The sequence below is a fragment of the Aedes aegypti genome, chromosome 2, assembly GCF_002204515.2.
Source record: "Aedes aegypti strain LVP_AGWG chromosome 2, AaegL5.0 Primary Assembly, whole genome shotgun sequence".
Taxonomy (NCBI): Eukaryota; Metazoa; Arthropoda; class Insecta; order Diptera; family Culicidae; genus Aedes; species Aedes aegypti.
The window spans coordinates 390,106,603-390,124,324 of record NC_035108.1 but is presented as its reverse complement, the minus strand read 5'-3'; the positions used below and the strand labels follow the sequence as shown (position 1 = coordinate 390,124,324).

At 34.7% G+C, this 17,722-nt stretch overlaps 1 protein-coding gene and 6 non-coding genes across 7 annotated transcripts in view; 2 read left to right on the top strand and 5 right to left on the bottom strand.

Annotated features, from left to right (window-relative positions):
- The window catches only part of LOC5572804 (tubulin polyglutamylase TTLL4), a 144,747-nt gene that overhangs the window by 13,989 nt on the left and 113,036 nt on the right, over positions 1–17,722 (top strand). The window lies entirely within an intron of this gene.
- Trnay-gua lies at positions 67–159 on the bottom strand. Its single transcript has 2 exons — positions 123–159; positions 67–102 (listed from the first exon to the last, which is right to left on the bottom strand). It is a non-coding gene; the product is annotated as a tRNA-Tyr (tRNA).
- Trnay-gua lies at positions 836–934 on the bottom strand. The gene is made up of 2 exons: positions 898–934; positions 836–871 (listed from the first exon to the last, which is right to left on the bottom strand). It is a non-coding gene; the product is annotated as a tRNA-Tyr (tRNA).
- Trnay-gua lies at positions 5,799–5,894 on the bottom strand. The gene is made up of 2 exons: positions 5,858–5,894; positions 5,799–5,834 (listed from the first exon to the last, which is right to left on the bottom strand). It is a non-coding gene; the product is annotated as a tRNA-Tyr (tRNA).
- Positions 6,186–6,280, bottom strand: Trnay-gua. The gene is made up of 2 exons: positions 6,244–6,280; positions 6,186–6,221 (listed from the first exon to the last, which is right to left on the bottom strand). It is a non-coding gene; the product is annotated as a tRNA-Tyr (tRNA).
- On the bottom strand, positions 12,287–12,381 carry Trnay-gua. The gene is made up of 2 exons: positions 12,345–12,381; positions 12,287–12,322 (listed from the first exon to the last, which is right to left on the bottom strand). It is a non-coding gene; the product is annotated as a tRNA-Tyr (tRNA).
- Positions 12,690–12,792, top strand: Trnay-gua. Its single transcript has 2 exons — positions 12,690–12,726; positions 12,757–12,792. It is a non-coding gene; the product is annotated as a tRNA-Tyr (tRNA).

Here is a 17,722-nt window from a genome sequence, read left to right as displayed (position 1 = left end):
AACATGTAGCACTACTTTGTTCTTTCTTCGAAGTGTTCGTAACCATCTCTAACAGTAAAAATAATATCCTTCGAGCCGGATTTGAACCAGCGACCTATGGATCACGATTTTCCAATGTTTATCTACAGTCCACCGCTCTACCAACTGAGCTATCGACGGTCTTATGTTAAACGCTAGTGTTTGGCAATATGTTATAATAAAACAATTATTTAAAAAACTACTAAAATTTTGCTCTATGGTTTGCTTCTAGTTATATTTGGTTATTATTGCGAAATAATTGAGGTTTTGCAATTCTTTGATTTTTTTCTCATGTTAATAGGTTAAAAGGGGTCTCCAACATGTAGTTTTCAATGGTTCTAGGTTTTGGCCGAACGCCATTTGAAAAAAGGGAGTATCTTTGATTTTCTGGATCGCACCCTACACTTCAGCATTATTGGCAAATAAATTAATTATTAGTTCATAATTCGGCCAAATAGCATTCTGTCAAACGACATTCGGCCATATGGCCGGATACCTTTTAATTTGTGTTTATCCGCCTATCGGTCTTTTGCTCATACTGATGCCTCCCTTCACAAACAAAAAGTAATAATGAAAACTAAGTGGATAGGTACCGAAATTTGATTTAAGATCAATCTGCTCAACCAAGTTCAGCTTTTAGTATGCAATCTACGAAATTCTTCGCTACTACGCAATGCATTGCTATCAATCGCTCAGACCGAGATCTTGTTTCAAGATTTCTTCGATTATCCTAAAAAAAAATAGTCGAAATAACATTTTCTACTTCAGTGGCTTTCCTTATCCTAGTGCATACTTACTTCTGTTCGCAAAAATATTATCCTTCGAGCCGGATTTGAACCAGCGACCTATGGATTACTATTTACCATCAATCTTCTTGATCTACAGTCCACCGCTCTACCAACTGAGCTATCGAAGGTTACATGCCCTTAATATTTTTTCATTTCTATATTTTGAACAAAATATGTCCAATGGAAGAATGAAACATTAATAAATCACAGAATGATTTTTTTAAATAATTTCAAAACAGTCTAGATTTGTTTGGTATACACGTAACTTTTGTGCATTGATTAAAAGCTATAACCCACATGATGAAAGGTTTCAGACTTCAGTTTACCCTTAATCAGGATTCATCCGGGATTTTCACCAGAATTCTTTAGGTATTCACAACAGAATCCTCCCAGGATACTTATTCAAATCCTTTCGGGATTCGCAACAGAACTCTTACCGAAAAACTCCCAGTAATTATTACAGTCAACTCTCCCTAACTCGATATTGGTATCGAGATACAGAACACATATAGGGAGCCGAATCCTATTCTTGACACTTTTGATTCACTTCGGTAGTGGGGTTTTTTGAAAGCTACTGAGCTCATATTTGGTCACATTATGCGTCGTACTGAACTGCTTCTTATTGCAAAGTTTCAGACAATTCGGCCGAGAAAAAACCCCCATGCCAATGTGAATCATGGAAGTGTCCAAGCAGCTCTGCACCCTATTTCAGGGCTGGTAGCAAGTCACTTTTTAGTGACTTGGTCACTTTTTTCGACCTGGTCACTTAAAAGTCACTATTTCCAACAAAAAAGTCACTAAAGTCACTTTTTTCAGGAAAATGGTCACTAAAGTCACTTTTTCCGTGATCTGATGATAATAAAATTTAATATTTTTGGCTGGGTTAGCTTTTCAAACACAAACAGAAAGAAATAGATATTTGTTATTATAAAGACAATTACGTATAGTGTGTTTTGGGAAATCAAAGCGTCAAGATTCTTGAATCAAGTAAAAATAAGTAAAACTCTTGGCTAACTTTCTGGAAGAGTTCAAGTCAATATTCCGTAGATATTTCCAACGGAAAATGTAAAAATTTCCTGGGAAAAGTTTTGAAGAAGATTCTGGCAAAACTTAGAAAGCAACCCTGGGATGAATTTTTTGTCCGAAATATTTTATAAAATTTTGACAAAAACCAAGACCAACATCTGATCTGAGTAATCTACGGCTTTAGAAGAAATCCTAGACTAGCTTTCTGATAAAGCATCATCAAAACTGCTCCGGAAGATAAGCCAGAGACGGCTAGGAATTACATCCAAAAAAATCTGAGTTTGTCAGAAACTCGTCCAGGACTTCAACAGCCAGTACTTATTTTCCTGGAAATCATTTCAGAAATTACATTCGGAATTCCAACGAATAAACATTACATTTTCCATTGATTTACTCTTGACATTGCTTTTTTCCACAACTTTCTTCAATTATTTCTATAAAAACACGTTTCTATGATGAACTTTTGAACATTGTTGGAAGATAAAAATTACCCAATAGTGAGATCAGTGGCGATTACCTAACGTCAAATCCACCTGTTCATTGATTTCAGCCACACATATGCGATTTCCATCGGTTACTGTTTGCTTTGTAATCTAAGCATGAAACATCAGTAATGTTCAAGGTCGTAGATAAGATAACACGTAAGGTTACGAGACGCCACTGAGTGATGAATATTTTCAGTAATTCATTTATTGAAACGTTCCATTGAAATATAGATATTTGAAGTAAATGTTTATTTGGGAGAAATGGTTTAAATTTACAGAAATTATGTCACAAATTTAGCATGAATTTCTATTTTTCGTTTGGTTTTGAACTTTGAATTCTGTCAGCATTTCTTACAGAATGTTCTGAAAATCATTCACGATTTTCGCCACTCTTTTGACTCTGATATTCCTTGGGGGACCGACATTCCCCATATAAAATTTCTTTGGCCACTATTTTGTTTTGGCCAATTTATCAAAAAAATATAATATGAGCTGTACAATGTTAGATAATGAGGAGCTTCTTTGCAAATAAAAATCATACAAATCGGTTGATTCTTCTCCAAGCAATCTTAAGATTAGAATATGGTGTGTTTTGAAATTTTCAAAATCCTCCTTCGGCCAGAGTGGTATCACTAACAAAAATGCTCATATCTCAAAAACGGTTGCACCAAATCGTTTCATTTCTAAAGACATTATCATAAATTGTTTCAAAAAATGAACAACCGAACACGAGAAAAAAAATCTGTAGCCTGAGATATTACCGTGGGCTATTGCTACGCGTCGGTACCCCAAGGAATTTGGGAATATCACTGGATCCAGACGACCAATCAATAAAATCGACACTTATTCCAAAAATAGAAGTGTTTTCTTTAAACTTGTAAAAAATGGTGCCAAAAAAAAAAAAAAAACAAAAAGCTTATCGCAATATGAAAACCTTTTTGTTGGAAGAAATTTATGGTGCTAGTAGAGTGGTGAATATACACGTAGAATGTATTTTATTTTGTAGCCATTTTTATGACTATCACTTGTACTGCCCATAAAGGCATAACTGTCCCATATGAAATTAGTAGGCATTGAGAAAACAGCGCTCAAAGTTTGAAGTTTGCATTTTCATACAAATGTTTATAATTTTCTAGTAAATTTTGAAATGCAATATTCATTTAACTCCACCCCTCAAAATACTCAATTTGCTAATATTGATCAGTAAAAAATATAAAGTTGAACATAATTCCAGCTTAGCAGTTGCTATTGGGGTTCAATGTTCATATAGAGACTGTTATGCCTTTATTTTTCAATATGGGACTACACCAACTTCATATTTTTCCACAACATTTTCAAACAAAGTGTATAAATTTTCATATGCTTAGTGAAGTGCATATTAAAACATGAATGTTGCGATCAAAAAAGGTGTTGGTTCGAAAATCAATATGGGACAGTTATGCTTTTATGGGCAGTGTAGTTTTCAACTCACTTTTTGGTCACTTTTTTGATCATTTTGGTCACTAATGTCACTATTGTTTTGCTGTCTGACTGCTACCAGCCCTGCTATTTCGAATTTTAAACTTTTAATTATTTTAACCTTATTAACCACATTAACCTATGCCACACTTTTTTCATCACCCTGAAATGGATAGTAAACATTAATTTTACTGTTAATCTAATCATAATATACAAATTTATGAAATTTATCAATATTTGGAGGACATTAGAAACTTTTCATGAAAATATAGAGTTAGAGATGTAAACTCATATGGGAAACTGAAACAGATAGAATCGAGTTAGGAAACATCGAGTTAGAGAGGTATCGACTCGCAGAGGTATCAAAGCATGCTAGATTAAAGTAACCGCACATTCCATCGAGTTATGGAAAATATCGAGATACAGAATATCGAGTAAGAGAGAGATCACTGTAGAACCGATCCTGGAATCTAATCAGAATGCTTCCTTGATTTTCAACGTAATCATTCCTGAGTTTTCATAATAATCCTTCCACGATCTTACCTAAACTTTAAATGATTCTCATCAGAAACATTGCGGCGATCTCATCCGGAATCACACATGTTCATCACAATTCTTCCAGGATTCTCATTGGAACATTTGCAGGACTCTTATAAGAATTCTACCAGAATTTTCATCAGAAACCTTCCAATATGGTCACCAGAAACTGTCCAGCATTTTCATCACAAACCATCCAGGATTCTTATCAGAAACCTGTCAGGGATTTCATCAGAAACCTTCTAGGGAACACATCGGAAACATTCTTGAGTTTTCAGTAGAAGCCTTCTAGGATTCTTATCAAAATATGTTTATGATTCTTATCAGCTTCCTTCAGGATTATCAATTCAGAAGTCTTTTTGAAATCGTTTAAGGAATTCCATAAGAACCTTCTCAGTATAACAAGAATTTCGAAAACAGGCCATCGAACTTCGGAAATCAAAAGTTGAACTTTGTTACTAGCCCTGAGTTCCGATATAATGTTGGACCGTATACTAAATACTTTCATTTAGCTTCCAATTAGCTTTATTTTTACGAAACTTTTAGATTATATGTTTCTCATAATGAGAATTTCTTTCAAATTTTAATGCCATAGATTATTCCTTAAAAATATCAATTTTTATTCCGGAATCAAATACCGTTGTTACAAAACCCAAAATGGCCCCTATAATTTCACAATCCCCCCCCCCCGTTATCTATAAAACTTGATGTTCTCTAATGATAAAAATCGATCGTTTGGAATCAAAAACTGGATTCTGAAACTGAAGATAAAATAGTCACCAGTATTCAAATTGCCAGAAAGGCTTCCTGTAGTCATCATTCGTCGAAAAAATATGATTTTATATCACACAGCATGGAAATCAACATTGATTTGGGTTGGTTCTCCGGGATCGCACACTAAGACTTCCAGCTTCCTGTTTGTGAACATGTCAAATGGCCAAGTGATTATTTTGGTCAAAAATTCATGTGAACACGCACGATTTGATACATATTATATTCATATAATTCCACATAAAAACATCCATAGAATCACTTGTGAAATATGAGGTGTATACTCCATTTTCGGTCGGATTGACCACATCTTTGTGAATGCAATTGGACGTTCAATTAATCCCCTGCATAAAACTTTTAAATTTTTCAGAATTAATCAATTGAGTCTAAATATATGAGCAAAAGAGTGCATAAAAGTCGTCCACGCCTTTTAAGGGTTAATAATGTAGTGTTTTCAGTTCTCAAATAATGTATTACGAATAATGCCTACAAACATCGTGAAATTACATTTTTAAAATAAAGCCCACCTATGGAAAATGCATCGAATGAAATTCAGTTTTGTTATCACATGGATGATTTCATACAATATCAAAGCGAAGACATCGCGAATGTTATTATTATAACTCTAATAACCAGTAGTATTACTAAAATGTTGTTATTATGCTTTCTTTGAAGTGTTTCTTTTTAATATTAATTTCTTACAGCAAAAATAGTATCCTTCGAGCCGGATTTGAACCAGCGACCTATGGATCACTATTTTGAAATCATCTTTATCTACAGTCCACCGCTCTACCAACTGAGCTATCGAAGGTCTTACGTCAACCCTAGTGTTTCTCAATTATATGGTATAAAGGAACATTTGTTGAGAAAAATGGAAATTTGCAAATATTTTGAAAGTTTTGTTTATGATTTGTTTTTAAGAACGGTTGGTTGACTTTTTAAGTCTTTGAAATGTCTTTTTTCAGTAGGTTCTTTAATAAGTTTCTATTTTCGATTCGTGTTTATAGGCATATCGGTGTTTTGCTCAAAGTGATGGACACTTCCAAAAACATAAACAATGCGAACTGGATGGAATGTTTCTATTTCGCCAACAAAAATAGTATCCTTCGAGCCGGATTTGAACCAGCGACCTATGGATTACTATAACCAGTATTCTCAATCTACAGTCCACCGCTCTACCAACTGAGCTATCGAAGGTTTCGATTCATCACTTTCGGGACATGCTATATTTTCTCAAATCGTAAAAATGTTAGTATTATGAGATTATTTCTTACACGTACCTCCTGCTGAACTTGAACCTGACGCATTTTCAAATTAGTTTTTACTCCTACTAAAAGAGTTGTAAATCTAAGTTATGAATCTTAAACTACCTACAGTATGCCCATTAAAAATGGGAAACTTGAATGTAGCACGCACAAGCGTTATTTCCATTGTTTTCGCATGTAAACAAAATTTGTAATTGCTAACATTTTTTGACATTACTTCACCATATACCATCAGTGCACCAGTATCCGCTCATGCTCCTATTTCCGCTCACTAGTGTAAACATTGATTTTTCGTGTCAAAAACCAACATTTTTCACACGGATATATTCTAGCAATATTAACGACTTTCAAATGAAGTCGTCCAACATAATTTTCTTTTGATAAAATAATTCTTTATATCGAAAACACAAGACCTCGTGAGCGGTTATTGGGCCACTAGGTATTTTTGTGTGTTCCAATAACCGCTCATGCAAAAAAATAAACACAATTTTAAAGAAATGTCGATTTTAGTATACAGCCTTCTTTATTGCAGTAGTAGCTATGGTTTGACCATAAAAAAATTACAGAATAAATAACTAAATTCGGAATAATGCATTTTTAGTAAGTTCGTCACGAAATCTGTTTACCGTGAGCGGAAATAGGAACACTTAGATGCAGTAACAAATGCAATTAAATATATTTTTATGAATGGTTTACAAATTATTTTTATTTTGCCGCTGATTACCTAAACTTGGAGCTACATCGTGACGTAAAAATAGTATTGATCGACACAATCGTTATTTTATAACATAACTTCCCTTAATTGAGCGGAATCTGGTGCACTGATGGTAGTTCAGTTTTTGTCATATATTCTTTACTAACCTAGCTCATGTGCTAAAACAAAAAAATGAAGATTTCGTTCATCAATAGGCAGCGCATTTTTTTCTTTGCATACTCTGATGATAAACTTTCCGATACGAGGTCTCCAATGATGAAGGAGGTTTTGAAGAACGTGTTTTTCATTATCCTCAATAAAATATTTAACCAAAGGCATGATCTTGGGAGCGTTTGCGTCTTATGGGTTGAATATGCTTTCATTATTCATCACAGAAGTATTTGAAGCAGAAAATTGTTCCTTTGGATGAACACCGGGTCAAAGTTTTTCAGCAAGTCAGGGCCGCATATCACGCTTTCATGAAATCACGGTTCTTTCAGAAAAAAGCAGATTAAGCTAAAATATGTTTGTGCTTACAGCGCCCTAGATGTACATCCCTTATAAACCTTTGACATAAGCGAATGTTCAAGTCAAGGCCCGTGAAAAATCTCATCCCACGTTTTGAAGGTTTTCATCACATAGATATGAAACTCGATTCACGATCAATCTGTTGAACCAAGTGTAGCTTAAAATATGCTATGTACAAAATACTTTTCTGCCGCGCAATGCATTGCGATCAATCGCTTAAACTAAGATCTTGTGTTAACAGGGTGTCTACTACCTGGAAAAACCTGGAAAACCTGGAATTATCAGGGAATTTTATTCAACCTGGAAAAAACCTGGAATTCTCAGGGAATTTTGATCACAATCAGGGAAATTACTTTGAGGCAGTAATTCATGATAGAATATGTTAACGACAATGGATTTTTGCGTCATAATCCAAAGCTACCATTATTTGCCAGAAAACTCTCTTCATTCGAAAAAAAAATTCGGCTGCGCCGCTCTCATGAGCACTATATGAGCTATTCAATGAAGATCCTTTTAAGTATGAATTTTTATCAGCTCATCAAAACATGATTGATGTTTTTAATGTCTCTTTATTTATTTAGTGAAAGATTAACATATCAAGGGCTGGTAGCAGGTTTATTTTAGATACCATTTTTATGCAAGTCTCTAAAAAGTCTTTATTTTTGATAAAAGGGGTCTGAAGTCTCTATTTTAACCAAAATAGTCTCTAAAGTCTCTTTTTCCATTATCTTGCTTGCAGATAATTAAGATACAAAATTTCTTCTCATATTTCTCGAGAACAGTTTCAGGAATTATCCTTGTGGTTGCTCCAGAGATTTCATTCTTCCTCTACCAATTTCTTCAGCATTTTTTCTTAGGATGCTTACAGGAATTTCTCCAGAAATTGCTTCAGGATTGAGCATTTCAACGTTACTACCTCTAGTAATTTTCTCAGGGTATTCCCTGTGTCTATCCTAGGACTTCTTCCAGATACTTTTTCACTAACTTTTCAACCGAATTCTACAGTCGTTAATCTAAGAGATATCCAAAGTTTCCCACAGAATTTCTTCCAAGAAAACCCGACAAGAATTTCAACGCCATTTTATCTACGGTTATTCCAAAGAATAGCTCCAAAGTTTTTCGAGGAGTTATTCGAATGAATCTATTAAGAACATTACAAATAATTCTATATATTCGACCTGTTTTCATTATTACACGCAGAGAAAAATATTGTAAATGCAAACAAATTCTGTATAGATTCAACAAATTTTATTTTTGACTCACGGCTTATCGGTATTATTTGTTGACTCAATGATTACTTCCATTTATTCCTGCAAAATAAATTGTTGTTTCTAAAAATTTCTCAAAATAGCCAGCTGTCAAAAACAAAAAGAAATAAAATTGAAACAAAAATATAATTTGTTGATTCTAAAAACACCTCATATTGAAGTAACAAAAAATGTGCGTTGAAACAAAAACCAAAATATTGTTGTTTCTACAATAATGTTTATTGACATAAACGAAACCAAAACATTGAAAAAAAAAATCAAATTTTATTATTATTTCTAATAATTTAATGCAGAAAGAGCTTTCCAGATAATAATAATAATTGAATATTCGAACTATAACATGTAAGCCAAGATCTAGTCCGATACCATCGCCACAGCTGAACCACTGGCCGAAGCTAATTTGAGATATTCTGAAGTGAAAAAATAAATAAAAAATATTATCTTTTCTTGCAGTTTGATCAAATATTTACCTATAGCTTTCATTCCTTCTATATTTACACCACTTTATACTGTCATCACCATCAAGAGTAGTAAAATTCTTTTTGTCATATGATTACTGAAATGATGATGTCATTAAATTGAATTATGACATGCCACCAAATATCGCACGGACACTTCGTTTTTAAATTTCAGCACATTTTAATTTTCGCATCAAAATTTTCTGTTTATCTTCTCAATACAAAATGGCGACAGTTATAAATAAAATTGATTAATTCAACAAAATGGTATTGTTGAAACAACAATTGCAATTTGTTGAAATTAAAATCGAGCATAAATTTTACCTTCGACGCAGAATTTTGTTGTTTCAAAAAAAGACCAACTTAGAAACGAACCACCAGATGGGTTGGTTCAATTCAAATCAGAATTGTTAGTTCTAATAAGTGAGTTTTTAGATTCAACCCTACAGTATTATTCTGCGTGTAAGTTTCTTTAGATTTTTTTTCTAGAATTTTCTCCAGCGTTTTTTCCAAGGAATTTTGGAGTTCATTCAAACGTTTTGAATGAATTCTCAAAAAATTCCCATGAAAAGTTCATTTAAGGTTCCACACCAGTTAACACTCCAACATTTTTTCATGAGATCCTACGATTGTAGTAACAATAATTCCTTCACATTTTTTTTAGGAATTTCGTCCTGTTTTTTCAGGAGTTCCTTCACAATATCCTGCGAGATTTGATTTTTTCTTTTATATTTTTCAATTATCTTATCAATAATTTAGCAATAATTTTGGAAATCTTCTAATAGTTCTTCAAGAGTGACTCTTTCTAAAAACCTTTGCCATCAAAGGTGACCTAAGAAATTACATAAGTAACTGTAACAGAAAGTACCCTAAAATTTGCTTTAGGAATACGTCACGAATTTTTCTCAACAATTTCTCAGCATACTGGAAAATTTCATTCAAATTTCCACGAAGAAAACCCCTGGAAGAATGTTCGAGAATAAAGTTGCGAAAACTTCCTTGAGAAATCTTTCAGAATTAATGGAGGAATTTCCGAAGAAATCTTAGGAGCAATCTCTGGAGAAATTCCTGAAGGTATCCTCAGAGAAATTTGCTGTTAAAATCTTTAAACAAAAATCTAAAGAACAATGTTGTAGAAATTCTTGAGAATTTTAAATCATCTGGAGAAGTTTCTAGTTGAATATTATAACATGTTTTAAACGAAAGTCTTGAAGGATGTTTGTAGAAAAACTGATTGGAGAATCACTGGATAAAATCCTAGAGGACTAAAGGCTTTTCAAAAAATATCTGAAATAATGGGAATAAATATAGGAATTTCTGATGGAAGCCCTGAGGTATTGTATGTGATATTTTTTTGGAAAAATCTTGATTCTATTTTGAGATACCCAAAACAAAATATTTGGAGGAATTCCTTAGGAAATTCTTGGAGAGTGAAAATCTCAAAAAAAGATATCAATCAATCCCCATCGTAATGTCGTCATAATACATGTTTGTCATTTACTGGCATATGCCAGATTTGTTGGTATGTCGTCGTAATGTCACGAGAAATTTGAAAAAAAAAGTTTAAAATATTCTCAGAGAAATATGGTCTGATCAAACTATTCTATCCTGGTTCCTGTTAGGTCTCGTTTTGCTTTTTGATTACTGTTTCGTCTCGTTTTGATTACTTTTTAGTGTCTTTTTTCTGGAAAGAGGTTTCTAAATTTCCTGTTTTCAAGAAACTCAGTCACCACCAGCCCTGCTTCATGCACAATTTTTGAAATTATCGGAAAATATTCGGTTTTAGAACAAACTATTTTCGAAAAGAATTCTGGAATTTGTACAACTTTAACCTTCCAGTCGTCGCGCGGTTTGCCACCGATAGAACCACCGTGCTGCTGTTGTGAACGAAAAGCGAGGTTTTTTCAGCGGTGTTGTACAAAATACAACAGCGCGACGACTGAAGTGTTAAATTGAAAATTTCGTAACAATCATGAATAATTTAGAACTTTTCCGAATGAAATGCGAAAATTCAACATTTATTTTAATTACCACAGTGATATGTTATACGGTCGAACGCGATTACCCAGGGGCTTGATAATTCGTGTTTCTATTTCCGCAAAAAAAAATGGATCGGGATCCAAAAGTTTTACGGATTATTTGTATTAATATAGATGGGTATATGTATATCTACTTAAATATGTAGCAGATGACCGTGTTAATGTTAAGATATTTTAAAGAATTTGGCTTTTATGCGGATCAGAACTGTATGATTGCTTGCTAATACATCGATAAACTTAGTATTTATTTTAAAATATTACCACAAATCCAAATAAAGTTTTACTTTTGCGCCCATGAAGTTGTCTTAGTTATCTAAACGACCGATGGAAATGATATGTACCATTCATCTGTACTAAAAATACTTTCAAGAAGTAGCATACTGATGTACTTGAAAGTTTCGTTCAGTTCACGGAGCTCTAACAAACGAAATATAATACATCATCATTGGAAAATACAATTAATTTGAATAAAATTTAAGCTTTGGTATTGTTAGCATGTTCATATTGTAATATTGGATATTGGAATCGCATCAGCATGCTTTAAATAATGTTCAGAAGTGTATAAATAGCTATTAAATTGAAAATATTTTAAAATTTGTAATTTGTTTGTTTTAAGGCCCTTTTCTTTACCTTCGCTTAAGCCGTAAACCACGTTAAACCCATATAATAAAACTAGATTTAAGACCTAAGTGGGGGTGAAAAAAATCATAGACATATAAAATTAGAGTATTTCTGGAACCTGGATTTTTTTTGTAAAACCTGGAAAAACCTGGAAATATCAGGGAATTCCATTTCGGTAAACGAGTAGACACCCTGGTTAAGATTTTTTTTTCTATAAAATAGTGGAGATAGCATCTAAGGTTTTTTTAAATTAATATGGGTTTTCTACCCCAATGACATTCAATATCCTTTTTAGCCTTGTGCATAAATGCCTTTATCCGCAAAATATTATCCTTCGAGCCGGATTTGAACCAGCGACCTATGGATTACTATTTACCATCTTCTTGATCTACAGTCCACCGCTCTACCAACTGAGCTATCGAAGGCTCCGTGCCACTAAATCGCCGACATAAGCCAAATAATTTAAAAACCGAGCAGCGTACGACACCAGCACAACACCACGATCAATCAATTATTATCAAAATCAAAACAAGTTCGTTGCTCGTGTTTTTGTATTGCAGTTTCACTTACCCACCTAGAGGCTACCTTTCACCGCTGCCGCGCACCTTGAACGGTTGTGGTCTTGTATTTTATTTTTGTTTCAGCTCCAGCTGTGGCAGACCAAGTTAAGTCGGTGCTGCTGCATTTAGCAAAATTCAGGTCTAAACAAATCGACTTCAACCTCTCATGTGCACCTTCGATAGCTCAGTTGGTAGAGCGGTGGACTGTAGTGATCGCTCCTTCCAGAGCACCCAATAGTGATCCATAGGTCGCTGGTTCAAATCCGGCTCGAAGGATGTTGTTCTTTTTGCTTGATGTTAAACTTTAATACGTAACCAGTGTCACTGAATGAACGATGACAAGGTTACATTTGAAATCCCTTATTGCCAACTATGTTAGCACGTTACCCAACGTCTGATCGGAACTGAAAATAGTTTTGCCATGTGTACACACTTGACGCCGGAATCATACAAATCGCAGTCCGACGGCGACAATGCTCGCTGTCCTACGATCGCACAGTGGCCCAGAGCTGACCAAAAGTAAAAAAAGAAGTTTGCAAATTCTTTCACTGATATTTTTTTTGCCTTCTCTAGTATTGATTAGTATTTAACTCCCCAAAAATTTAGATCGATTGACATTTCGATTTTCACATCAGAATCTTTTTCTTAAGAACAGGCTTCTAATCCTCAAATAAATTTTCAGGCCAGCCATGTTGTATGCTGTGCTAATATGGACTAGCTGTTGTAATACCAGGATGAAAGCTCAGCAGAGGATTCAAAATAAAATTTTGGAAATTCGGTATTGACAATCATCGTATTTTCAGCTGTTCGGCGAATCGTTTTGTCGATGTCGATAAATAAAATAAGTGTGTAAGAAAAGAATGTAAGGTATGAAAAACACTTATGAAGGATTAAAAAAATATTAATAATTTCAATCAAATTACTTTTAAAAATATTGTTTTGTAGATAAACTAAGGTTTTCTAACGATTTGAGCACGATGTGTACCATAATTCAGCTTTTGTACGGAGTTCGACCACTGTGTGGGTCGGTTGGCTCGATCGTGTGCAGTGTAGTGACATCGAATTGAGAGCATTGCGCGCGATTTGGCACACGTTGCTGTCCGTCAATCGCGGTCGTCAGTTGACCGAAGGAGGGAGGTGTATACAAACAAAATGCAAGTCGAGCCTTCTCAGAAGACCTAGTCTCTATCTTCGTTACAGCTCAAATGAACGAATGTCAATAAATTAATCGCTAATCGCGGCCAGATTTGATTGAATCATGAAATGCTTGCAGAAAGCAAACGAAAACTGGCGATCTGTGAACACGAATGTTGGCAGCACGTTTCCGGGCACGCAGATCGCGGATGTCAAGGTTAGTCTCGAGTTGGCGTGGCGTAGTTTGCCAAGCGGGAAGGCTGCGTAGTTTCTGTCAGCTATCACTAGTTCGATTTTTATGATTTTTTAATCTTATCATGTAATTGAATTGGAAACAGACACTTTGTATAATTGTTACATCTGGCTTAGGATTGTCAAAAGTTTAATTTTCATGTAGTATGAGTTCTATATACAAACCATTATCAGCCTTTTTTGGAATCCCTCTCATCATGACAACATGGCCATTTAAAGGTTTCAAATAAAAAGCTTTTGGTTTATGTTTGAATATTATATGTTGAGTCTTGAAAGCATTGAAAGAAATCTTACATTTTGGAAACACGAAGAAAAAATATCCAAACATTTTTTGCAATCTACTACAGATGACACGCAGGCTTCGTCATTTGGCGTAGATACCTGTGGCATCCGCAAATAGAGATTTTTGTCATCTTTGAGGTAATGCAGGTAAGCTAGATGGGAAAATATTAGTCCCAGAATGCTGCCGTGAGGAACACCAGCTCTTGCAGGAAATCTTTTAAACTTGGAGTTCTGATAATTAACCTGAAGTGTACGATTCGACAAATACTTTGGATTATTCTAACAATGTGTAATAGAAAGTTTATGTTTACAATCATAACGGTCTAACACTGTGGAATGCCTTTCCTATGTTTAGAAAAATGAGACCAGTTGACTAGCCTGAAGTGAAACGCATCAAATTCGTTACACGCAAAAGTTGATGAGTGATCGAATGTCGGATTGGATTACCTAACAACTCAATATATGTAGATGAAAAAAACGAATTTAGTACTATATCATTTGATTCCACTAGAGTTTGCATCCTTTGACAGATACGCGTATTTCGACCTCAACTGTAAGGCCGTCTTCAGTGTCTCGACTGGAAGTCGAGTCTAGTACACGACACTGAAGATGGCCTTACAGTTGAGGTCGAAATACGCGTATCTGTCAAAGGATACAAACTCTAGTGGAATTAAATGGTATAGTACTAAATTCGTTTTTTTCATCTACTTATAGGTATTCTACTAAACAGCTCGAAGATTTATTATCAATATATGTGTCAAATACAGATACAAGCTACTGAGCAACTTTTCCGAAGACGCTATCTCTCTGAGTGGTCACTGACCATTGGTTAGGCTCATGAGATATCTGCAAAACATAAGCCTCACGCTCACCAACGTCTCCTGGTGGCAGAATCTCAATTCTCATGGCCATTGAAAAAAAAGATAGCCATTGAACAACTGATAAAATGTACCTAAGACGTCATCTTTCTAAGTGGTCAGGCTCCTGAGATATTTACAAAACAAATTTTGTCTAGTGCAGTCCCCACCTGGTGTAGTTTTTGACCACGAAAATTTGGCTATACCTACACATTAGATTTGTTGCATGACATACCATTTTTATAAATAAATAGACCGGGTTAAAAACCCATACAAAAGATCAATACAATCAACAACACCGTTGGTTCCTAACGCCACAACTCTGGAGCCCTTCCGCACACAACATATTTTCAACTACCCTACCAGTCGGTGCGATCTACCTATGACCCAAAACGTCGTAAACAACATACATAGGTAGTGCCGTGCAAGCACCCCCAGTTTGAAAACAAAAACGAAAATCATACATTCACGCACCTCACACTCACTAAAATGGAAAAATACCCCCTCCGTAGTAGCTGCATATGATATCCTTTTCTCGATCCATTGCAGTGTTTAACGGTGTATTCGAGAAAAAAAATTGTAAAATTATACTTAACTAAAGATTAAGAATCATTTATATACAATTTATGTAATTTGTAAAGAATGTAATACCTACATATGAAATTCTAATATTTGTTTTGTACTCACAAAAGTGTAATTCGAATGTTGCTGTTCATGCTCTCAGTATCATCTGAGCGTAAAATGAAAATGAATTTGGATTTTTAATTATCACTCTGAGTAATTTATGTACAAAACATGTATTGGTTCCATTTATAGTATTACGATTTCATAACTTCTATTCTACTTATTTTTAACAATTCTGAAACAAATTGACGATGAAGATCCACCGTTCGAAGTGCACAATGGTCCTAAACGACAATGTTTGAGCAATGAAAAAAAAAAATGTGTTCGTTTTGTTTTTTGAGTATGATTTATTCAAAATAAATGTTCGTAAATAAATTTTGTAGCTCTTTTGAAAAAAAAAGTTAGATAGGTGACGGGTTTGGTGGTCTAGTCTAAAGGCCGCTTCTGTTACGTAAGCAGAAGGTCATGGATTCAATCCCAGACCCGCCCCTTTCCTCGTACTTTGTAGTTGTATCTTTCACTTGCTTCCATCTTCCACTCCTACTCTATCATAATTGATCAATCGCAGTCCACAGCATTTGCTAGAACCAGAAATGGACGGATCAACCGTTTCTATACGCTTTCATTCTTTTATCATTATAGCACGCCTTTCCTTACGCCTAATATATAGGCAGTCTGCTAACCAAACAGCAGGTTTTTCTGCCATAAAATTATACCAACTTCCTGCATGAACTGGCGTAGGTGCAGGGGTATACTGGTCTACTGATTCACCAATTTCTCTCCGTTTCCCTCATTAGTCAGCATTCTGACGTGACAGGTGCCATTGTTGCCTAAAAATAGAAGATCACCAGCCACCTATACACTGAGGGTGTCTGTTAGCGTATAAGTGCATAGTATAAGTGCAGCTGATTTGGTAATACTAGAGTAGCAACCACGGGCGGCCCATCAAGCTCATGCTCAGCTCCTTTGAAGAAAAGTTAAATAGGGTTGTCCATATTATGGTTTAAATTTTGACTCAAACTTTGAGGTCTGCGATTGTGCTCTTTAACTTGTAAAAAATGATATTATGAACAACTTTGCCTAAGACACTATTAATCTACCTGTTTATTTGAGCTTACTAAATCGATTCTGGAAGTTTAGTCTTATAGAGGTAGTTAGATAAAAAAAAATGTTAGTGGTATTCGAAATGCCACAAGGCTAGGGGTCATTTTCAAAATTTGAGAAAACTCAATTGAAATAAAAACTCGAAATTCACAAATTTCAAAATCATCGGTGTCTTTAACAAAGTTGAAGCTTTAAACTAGATCAACAACTTTTCCATACACAACGATCATCATATTTGCAAAGCCGATTTTTTTTTATTTCAAATATTATATGACTCATGTAACCGAGTGACAGGCATTGCAAAATTTGTTCTCGAATGATTTCGAAGCACGATCAAAGCAAGCGAAGAAAAACATCGCATATATATCGGTCGGCCATGTTTGGCAAGTTGTAACAAGTTTGATAAATAACAGCAGCGAAGGAGAGCCCCAATTTGAGAACGATTATATAACCCACTTCTCTCGCCCATTTGCCATTGGGGGTAGGTGTTATACATTACTGGCGTGATAAACAATCCCCGAACATCCTATAGCCACCGAGGTTTGATGCTTGTTTAGATGGGTTTTATCATGCACTGTTATCCCCTTGATTGAATCAGAGCTGTAGCAGTAGACGATAGGCAGACTCTCATGATGTGTTGCGGATCATGATTGTTACAGAGAGTGCTGAGTATGAGACACTCACAATTTTCTCAGAATTCGAACAACAATAGAATAGAAAAAAATAAAAAAAAATATATCGAACCGGCAAGAGAATCATTATCAAACACTACGTACTAAAATAAATACAAGTTGATTTACATCTACATAACATTATTATTTCTACATTTTTAGTTATACATTTCATCAAGAAATTAGCTTTGGAAAAGTTATGGGTCTAGCAAAAAGCTACAACTTTGCAGAAGACAGCAAGTCGATAGTTTTAAAATTTCGTAAGGTGCAGGTGAATTTCCA